The sequence below is a fragment of the Natrix helvetica genome, assembly GCF_964273705.1.
Source record: "Natrix helvetica genome assembly, chromosome: 4".
Lineage (NCBI taxonomy): Eukaryota > Metazoa > Chordata > Lepidosauria > Squamata > Natricidae > Natrix > Natrix helvetica.
Window position 1 is genome coordinate 135,300,525 of NC_138550.1, and position 10,295 is coordinate 135,310,819.

The following is a 10,295-nucleotide window of genomic DNA, read 5'->3' on the forward strand; positions in this document are numbered from 1 at the left end:
CTGGCAGCAGTTTTATGAGTTGGCAAGATCTTCCATATTTACCATTTTGTAAAAAGAACACCACTGATTGATCTACATATTTGCTTACTCAATATAGTGTCAACTCAACATATTGTCAACTACTCACTATACTATATATATTGTCAACTACTTAGACCTCTCAAGGGTTTATAATGAAATATAAAAACCAAGGTTAAAATTAGAGCAATGAAAAATCAACAATTAACTTTTTAAAATTGATGTTTTAGGGTTTTTAAAAAAACCTGTCAATGGCTTTTTGACTTCTGAACATAAGCTCTCCAAAAAACTGGATTGGCTGTAGAAAAGACTTAAGTCTGCTATAAATATAATTCTGCAATTGCAATTAAAACTAAATAATCATAATGAAGTGGGAATAGAGTTTATGAAGAAATGATTGTCTTGATAATCTGTTCCATCTTCGTAGTTTACATGAAGTTCCAGCTTTACATTTTGTTTTGTTGTATTTCATTTATTTCATTTTGTTTTGTTACATTTCATTTCTTTCATTTCCTAAAAGATAGTAATGGATTTGTAGTTTAAAAAATGCAAACTAGATCATAGTTGAGCCCAGCAACAACAAATAGGAAATTACATGGTATTTCAGACTGGCCTCTCCCCCTCCCCACCAATATCCTGTCTATGAAAATAACTCCTACGTTAGCTTGACTGACTGAGGAAGTTGAATTTATTCAGCTCCTGCCACATTTTGTACTGTGGTGATCAGAAGCATAGATAGAAAATAGTAAATGTTGAACTATTGATTTATTTAACATGATAAAGAATTAAAAACTATGTAGGAAACTTGTATCTTCTTAACAGATGGGGAGGGATACATTATCATCTATTTCCAGTCTATAACAAAGTCCTTTCAACAGTTCCAAGAAAGCTCCACACCCATTTTGTACTACTCAACTGACCCTGATGACACAGATAAACTTCCAGGTGGCCTTAATGACTTGCTAAAAGAATGCAAATGACCAGCTGTCTGCAAGGAGTATAAATTGTTCCATTCCCCACCATAAAGCCAGAGCTGAAGAAGCTTCTTGGATGAGAAGTGAAATGTCTTCAAAGAAAAACCAGAAAGTCCAGTTGCCTCTTGGAAAAAGCACCTTTCAGGCAACCACGATCTGGATGATTGAGAATCTCCGTAGACATATTTTCCCTGTGTTTTCTGGTTGTCGACTATCCTACCATTTTGCACAGCTACTGTGAATATTCCCTGCTTTCTGTATGTGGTGCATTAAGTCATTATAGTAATTATCTCATTAGCAAAGTTGTGATAGTTGTTTAATGCCATGCCCTGTAAGATGTTCACTTGGTTAGGTTATATGCCAAGGAAAGGGGAAACAGAAAATATTGGTGCTCTATCAAGATTATCATGACAATATATTTTCCCCTTAAAAGAATCAAACAGTGCTGCCTCACATGTTGTCAAGTATAGTTGGACAAATTGTGGTGCTAAAGTGGACTGAAATGCTGTTGGATGAATTGACCTATGGAGTTCATTTCCCTGAACCCTCATCTGATTCTACTTTTATGATCATTCTTGAAATTTCTTGAGATGTTCTCATCTTAACCCAGTAGTTCTCAACTTGGGGATCGCAGACCCTTGAGTCTGTGGTGTCAACACAGGGGGTCTGCAAGGGCTTGAAAAAATGTTATGATTTAAATCTTGATTTAAGTCTTAGGGATCCATGGCCATGCTCCATGGCCACAAAAGGTATTTAAAGGAGGGGTCCATGGTGAAGAAAAGATTGAAAACCATTGCCTTAAGCATATCAATGGCCAGTCAAACTTAGCATAATTCCTAAATTTAAAAAAATGGTATTGGTAGAAGTAGCCCCGTATTTTCCTATAGCAGCTTTATCCACTCCAATGTAAAAAAACCAAACACCCTGATGAATATCATTAAGAATAAATTATCTCCCCTCCCCTCCAAAAGCCATGCAGGTAAAAAAAATCTACATTTGGATGGAAATGAGATTGGATAAAGATATCTAATCCATAAAGTTTTTGCTATAAATATTGGCATAAATATAAATATTTATACTTGTGCCTTGTTTTAAAAAAAACCTCAGTAGCTGGAAAGTCTTGATAAAAAAATGCTATTATAAACATGATCGTAAGAGGGGTTTATACATTTATATCAAGTCTTAACAAAAGATAGCTGCTTTGATTTACATTTTTCAGCTTACTTTGCACTGTGTATAAAGCAGATCCAAAATCCAGGGTATGCTTTGTGGTGTAAATGCATGTGCAAATGGCATACATTACCAAACAACTCAGCACTTTGTAGGTTTAAATATGATAGGCAATAACAGGTGGCTGGTGTGCCAATTAACCTTGGAAAGATGATCCCCCAAGGAACTATTAATTTACATCTGATGTTTGCAAGATAAAGTAAGAGTTAATTAAAGAAAATCCAGAACATTCAGGTAAAGAGAAGAATATAAAAGACTCATACAAAAGCAAAACTGCACTGAGTTGACATCATGATTTAATACAGAATATCCCTCTGTGGGGAGAAATCTCATATTAGTGATGCTCTGTGGTCTTACAGGTCATGCATAGAAGAAATCTATAACTATGGGCAAAGTACTATATCATCTGCAATCAAAACCAGATGTGGTCTGTTCAGGAAAAGAGAGATGACCAATAATCATTGGATGTATTGGAATTCTGTCAGAAGACCTCAATTGGAGAAACTCAACATTTTGATCTTTGGATGTACTGTATTTCTGCAGTCCTTCCCTTCCTGAAGTCGGAAAAGTATTGGAGAGTATGTATGCCATGGATAAATCAGCAGGATCCAAATTTGTCTCACATGCTTATTGAGCCCAACTCTTAACCTCTTTTGTTACTCACAACAGGTGGGAGAACCACAAGGAGAATAGAAAACAGGGGTGAAATTCAGCAGGTTCTGATTGGTTCTGGAGAACCGTAGCGGAAATTTTGAGTAGTTCAGAGAACTGGCAAATACCATCTCTGGTTGACCCCAGAGTGGGGTGGGAATGGAGATTTTGCAGTATCCTTCCCCTGCCACATCCATCAAGCCACGCCCACAGAACCAGTAGTAAAAAATTTTGAATTTCACCACTGATAGAAAATGTTAGTCATTTTTCTTTTGCATCTTATGCTTCCAAATTAACAATAGGATCAACTTTTTAATTAATATAATTACAGTTCCAAATAGGTATGTAGAATTTGTGTTAAAGTCTATCAACTACTAAAGAGCCAGTCGGGTGACGTGTTTATGGCACTAGGCATGAGACTGTGAGTTCTAGTCCTGCCTTTAGCACAGAGTCAGTTGGGTGATCTTGGGCCAGTCACTCAGCCTCCATCCTAAAAAGAAGAAATTACCAGAGTCAATACTGAAAGAAAGGCACTCTTTCCAAAGTATCATTGAACTATTGGCTATTTCTTGTAATTTAGGCTGTATTAAATTTAGGCCATAGCAGCTACACTAAGTCACACAACATAATAAAACGAAACCACTTACCCATAGAAATTGTCAGCTGCATTACTTTGGCACCAAGTTCACATCTTCACACAGCTAGAAATCAAATTTAAGGCTGCTTCTGGATTGTGTTAGGGCTATGTATCACTTTGGATCTGCTCACCCAAGGATGCTTTGGTTTAGACCTTTTGGGAACACCTTAAGCACTTTTAGCAACTGCCTCTTTTCATATAATTACTGCTGTTATGGGACAGATGTGATATTTGTGCACAGGTATTCTTTGAAATGCTTTGATGTATCAAATTCAAAGTACAACACATTTTGTGATGATACTTACTTTCTGGTTTCAAACAGAAATGCTAGCAATTCCATATGTTTTATTGTTTCAGAAATATTTGGAGGGAGGGAGGGAGGGAGAGAGAGAGATTCATTAATCCAAGGCATGTTGTATTAATAGTTTTTGCTAAGGGGCATAATTTTTTGACACTCAGAAGATATATATTAAAATTGAAATATTAAAGAAACTCTTGGTAGTAGTAGCTGCCTGAAATATTGCTCATTTCAGGCATCTAGAAATTATAAATTATATTTGTGTGCCAATTGTATTTTGTTCTGTTCAAGGAGTGTTCAAGAATACAGGAAAAAACAGAGAGATTAACACTGTTTTAACACTTTAAAACAGCCTGGCTTTCACACACTTATTAACTTCATAACATTCTTATTTTTCTTTATATTTTATTGCTAAGTGACTAGAGAACTAATATGCTGTTCCATACTTACAACGTTTTGGCTTGTGGGTTCCGTGGAGATTAAGAGTCCCTAGGAGATACAATTATTTTATTTTATTATTTTATTATTTTATTATTTATTTTATTATTTTATTATTTTATTATTTTATTATTTTATTATTTTATTATTTTATCATTTTATCATTTTATCATTTTATCATTTTATCATTTTATCATTTTATCATTTTATCATTTTATCATTTTATCATTTTATCATTTTATCATTTTATCATTTTATCATTTTATCATTTTATCATTTTATCATTTTATTATTTTATTATTTTATTATTTTATTTTATTATTTTATTATTTTATTATTTTATTATTTTATTTTATTATTTTATTTTATTATTTTATTTTATTATTTTATTTTATTTTATTGTTGACAAGTTGAGAAACACATTTAACACATCTTTCTCATATTTTACCCACAACAACATCCCTGTGAGGTGTGTTGTGCTGAGAGAATAACTGGCACAAAGTCACAATGATGCTTGAGCCAAGAATTTTCAATGCCTTAATAGTGTTCAAACAAAATAAAGATACTCTGTATTGCATTGGAAAAGTTGTACAAGATCACCAACAAATCTATAATTAATCTATAATAGCTATCATTAATGCTTTCAGGAGGTAGACTGGGCTCTCTGAAGTCTACATATCTCATCCTCTTTATGGAGGATGTTGGGATTTATGCATTACAATGTTGGGATTTATGCATTATAATGAATGATATATGCATTAGGAATGACATTTTTATGAAAAAGTGGGCTTTCTATAAAAAGTTAAATGTGTGTTGAAGGATGGCAGTATGACATCACATATACTACTATTGATCTGTGTTTCTATTCTAAAAGGATTAGCATTTAACTAGACAATCCATGACTCATAGGGTCATTCTTCTATACACATATAATACAGGCTTTCCACTTATAATATCAGCAGCCTACCCCCATTAGGAATTTCAAATTTTGGCCTTGGTTCCAAAGCAGCCATTCGTCCTTCTGCCAGCTGATTGGATGCAGGGTCCAGAGGGAGGCAGGAAAGAGAGGGGAAACGCATCCTTCCCATCTTTCCCTGTTCCATGCAACCTGCAGGTTTCTGGGATGTGTAGTTGGAAGATGTGGTGGCACTAAATTCCATGGGAGTCATGGATGCTGAATTTGGGATGGATAGTGTTAGGGATGTAACCCTAGGCTTGGCTTGCCAATGTATATAAGCTATGATTATTTTACTGTTGCTTTAAATCAGTGGTAGTCAACCTGGTCCCTACCACCCACTAGTGGGCATTCCAGCTTTCATGGTGGGCGGTAGGGGTTTGCTGTAACTCTTCCCTACTTTATAAATCACCATTACTGTGGAACTGGTGGGCGGTTAGAAAATTTTACTACTAACAGAGATACAAAAGTGGGCGGTAGGTATAAAAAAGTTGACTACCCCTGCTTTAAATGCTTAAGATATGTAACTGGCTTGTTACCTCATGCAGCTATAAGAGGGAGCCAGAATGACTGTTAGTTCTCTCTCTGTTTTGCTAGAAGCTGGTCAGGTGTTTTTTTGAGGTATTGTGGTTTGTTACTGTTAGCTACTTTGTGTGCTAGACTGAATATTGATAACTGACTGACTGAACCGTGTATGACTTGGACTGTTAACCAGACTCTGAATATTTCTACATAATAAACTACTATATTTTTATACTATTCAGTGTCTCTGTATGCTGGTTTGTGCGTGTTATTCCATATCACTCTCATTACGCTTCTCTGCATACTCGCTCTTCTAACGGGGAGCTTAATTACTTAACAGATTACACCTACGAAAACAACTTAGAAATCAGACTACATATTTATTTACCAAATTTTGAAATCGCCTATCCCCCCTTACAGCGTACAAATAAAATATTAAATCATAAAAACACTATATAAAATTTGAAAGGCAATGATGAATCAGTACCCCCAGGGTTCTGAAGGAACTAGCAGACGAGATCTCAGAACCACTGAATTATATCTTTCAGAGATCCTGGAACACCGGGGAACTACCAGAGGACTGGAAAAGAGCTGATGTGGTTCCCATCTTCAAAAAAGGGAAAAAAATAGATCCAGGAAACTACAGATCTATCAGCCTGACCTCAATACCAGGAAAGATTCTGGAAAAAATAATCAAGCAACGAATTTGCGAACACCTAGAAGCAAACAAAGTAATAGCCAAAAGCCAACATGGATTTGTCAAAAACAGATCATGCCAGACTAATCTTATTGCATTCTTTGATAATGTGACAAAATTAGTAGACCAGAGGAATGCCGTCGCTATAGTTTACTTGGACTTCAGTAAGGCTTTTGATAAGGTAGACCATAACCTACTACTAGATAAAGTAGAAGAATGTGGGTTAGACAGCATCACCACCAGATGGATTCGTAACTGGCTGACCAACCGCACTCAACGTGTAGTCCTCAATGGAACTGCATCTACATGGAGGGAAGTAGGCTCTGTTTTAGGCCCAGTACTCTTCAACATCTTCATCAATGATTTGGATGAGGGAATAAATGGGGAACTCATCAAATTTGCAGATGACACCAAGCTGGCAGGAATAGCCAACACTCCAGAAGATAGGCTTAAGATACAGAAGGATCTTGACAAACTTGAACATTGGGCACTATCTAATAAAATGAAATTCAATGGTGAAAAGAGTAAGGTTCTAAATTTAGGCAACAAAAACGGAATGCACAGTTACAGTATAGATGATACCTTGCTCAGTAGTAGTAACTGTGAAAGGGATCTTGGAGTCCTAGTGGACAACCATTTAAATATGAGCCAGCAGTGTGTAGCAGCTGCCAAAAAAGCCAACACAGTCCTAGGCTGCATCAACAGAGGGATAGAATCAAGATCACCTAAAGTGTTAATACCACTTTATAATGCCTTGGTAAGGCCACACTTGGAATACTGCATTCAGTTCTGGTCGCCACGATGTAAAAAATATGTGGAGACTCTAGAAAGAGTGCAGAGAAGAGCAACAAAGATGATTAGGGGACTGGAGACTAAAACATATGAAGAACGGTTGCAGGAACTGGGTGTGTTTAGCTTAAGAGAAAGAAGGACTAGGGGAGACTTGATAGCATTGTTCCAATATCTCAGGGGTTGCCACAAAGAAGAGGGAGTCAAACTGTTCTCCAAGGCACCTGAGGGTAGAACAAGAAGCAATGGGTGGAAACTAATCAAGGAAAGAAGCAACTTAGAACTGAGGAGAAATTTCCTGACAGTTAGAACAATTAATCAGCGGAACAGCTTGCCTCCAGAAGTTGTGAATGCCCCAACACTGGAAGTCTTTAAGAAGATGTTGGATAGCCATTTGTCTGAAACGGTATAGGGTTTCCTGCCTAGGCAGGGGGTTGGACTAGAAGACCTCCAAGGTCCCTTCCAACTCTACTATTGTATTGTATTGTATTGTATTGTATTGTATTGTATTAAAAATCAGTATTAAGTTAGTTAAAAGGCAGGGGAAGAGCTTTCAGGATGCTTATTTGCGTGTTGTCCTTCTGTGAGTCCCAAGCAAGGCCTCAGAGCAAAGTTTTCACACTTTCCCAAAGGCCAGGATAGTGAGGGCCTATTTTATCTGGGGGGGGGGGAGGAGGGGGAGGGAGGCATTTTCCAAGTGGGAGCAATGGTAGAAAAAGCTCTTTTCCTGGACCATGCCGGTCAGAATTCTTTAGCTTGATATCTTACCTATCTGACCAGGTGGATTGGGCTGATGTAATGGGATGAAGACTGTTTCACAGATAACCTGCTACACTACAGCATATAATGATTAGTTAGTAACAGATGAATTTCAGAGAAAATGCTACTGTGAAAGAATTAAGTAGTCTTTAGATGAAGGTTTGGAATAACTTCCTGGATTAATGAAGTTCTGTTATGATTACTGCTACAATAGTGGTTTATAATAAGAAGTCGATGTTCATTTCATATGCATAAAATATATATGCATCAAAGGTGGTATTCAGCCGGTTCTTACCAGTTTGGGTGAACCAATAGCGGCAGCTGCTGGAGGCTCCGCCCACCCACCCCAATGTAATGCACGACCTCCTGTGCATGCAGAATGTGAGCACGCTCACATTTGCGAACCGGTAGCAAAGGTAAGTGAATCTCAGCTCTGATACGCATATCTTGATTATTAAGACAATAGTTTAGTTCTCATGCAAAAAATTGTGACTAGCAATCATTGTTGATGGCTTTTTAAAGACCATTTCTTAAATGATTAAATGAACAATCCCAGACCACGTTCCAAATTACCATGCATAAAATTGAATTATGAGAACTAAGGTGTTTTTTGGTGGCATGTGGATGCTACATTGAAAGAGTACATCACAGGGAAAAAAAAGAGATTCATAGTCCTGTTAAATTGAATAGGATCTGCTTCTAAGTGAACTTGAGTAGGATTGAATGGGGAACAATTAGTTGCCTGTCTTTCAAAGCATCATTATAATTTGAAGGGGCTTCTGACATGAATAAAGAAACAGGGATAGAATCAAGATCACGTGAAGTGTTAATGCCTTGGTAAGGCCACACTTGGAATACTGCATTCAGTTCTGGTCGCCACGATGTAAAAAAGATGTGGAGACTCTAGAAAGAGTGCAGAGAAGAGCAACAAAGATGATTAGGGGACTGGAGACTAAAACATATGAAGAACGGTTGCAGGAACTGGGTATGTTTAGCTTAAGAGAAAGAAGGACTAGGGGAGACATGATAGCATTGTTCCAATATCTCAGAGGTTGCCACAAAGAAGAGGGAGTCAAACTATTCTCCAAAGCACCTGAGGGTAGAACAAGAAGCAATGGGTGGAAACTAATCAAGGAGAGAAGCAACTTAGAACTGAGGAGAAATTTCCTGACAATCAGAACAATCAGTGGAACAGCTTGCCTCCAGAAGTTGTGAATGCCCCAACACTGGAAGTCTTTAAGAAGATGTTGGATAGCTATTTGTCTGAAACGGTATAGGGTTTCCTGCCTAGGCAGGGGGTTGGACTAGAAGACCTCCAAGGTCCCTTCCAACTCTACTATTGTATTGTATTGTATTGTACATCAGACGTAGAGGCACCATAGAAAAATATTTCCAACTAGCAGAATTCTAGGATATTCTAGATAAAGCCACATTCTACAAGACATTAAAAAAAACAATTATGGCTTGCAAAAATCCTTTTCTAGGTGGACAGGAATCACCACCAATACTTATAGAATTTGTTTGTTTTGCAGGAATACCTTTTCTATGCTATATTTTGTGCGTAACATTTGTCTTTTATGTACACCTTGTTGGATCCAATCTGCTCAGGCATAATTGTTTCTCAGCGACCAAAAGTGTATGGTTGTTTCTGATAAGTAATCAAGAGCATGATATGAAAATAGAGAAGCAGAGGTCATCATGTCTGTTTATTCAAGATCCATAAATGTAATTTGGGAAGTTGGATGACGTTAAGATTTTCAAGATATTCTTATAATAAGGTCTATTCATCCCTTATCCATTTCAAGCCATTTACATTGAGTTTCTTAAGCAGAAAATAGAAATTGAAACAAAGTACTTTGGTCAGCAAAGTAATTCTTGCCCCAGGTCCTGTAAGCTATATAGTCATAGGGATATTTATTCTTATGACTATTGCAGATAGATAGTTCATGCAATTATAGGTTGCAAGCCTAGAGGCTACTCAAAGCCTATTTTAAATAAGTGAGGAAAGTGACTTGATGAAACTTGATTCTGGATCAGAGAAATGCCTCTTGGCATGACTGAATACAGAATAATTCTCTGCCATACAAAAGAATGACCATTCATTTCTACAAGTATTATGCTTATTGAGAAAACCTATTGATATTTCTCCTGGTTTATCGTCACCTTGAAATGTATTGTGAATCAAGGAAGTTTTCCAAAAACAAAAAGGAAATACATAGCAACCTTATTGCCATCATATATGCCATCATAAATCTTTGTCAGTCATCAACTTCCATTCAAGTTAGAATGGCTGCAAAAAAGATCCTAGCATAAGTAGAGTTGAGCCA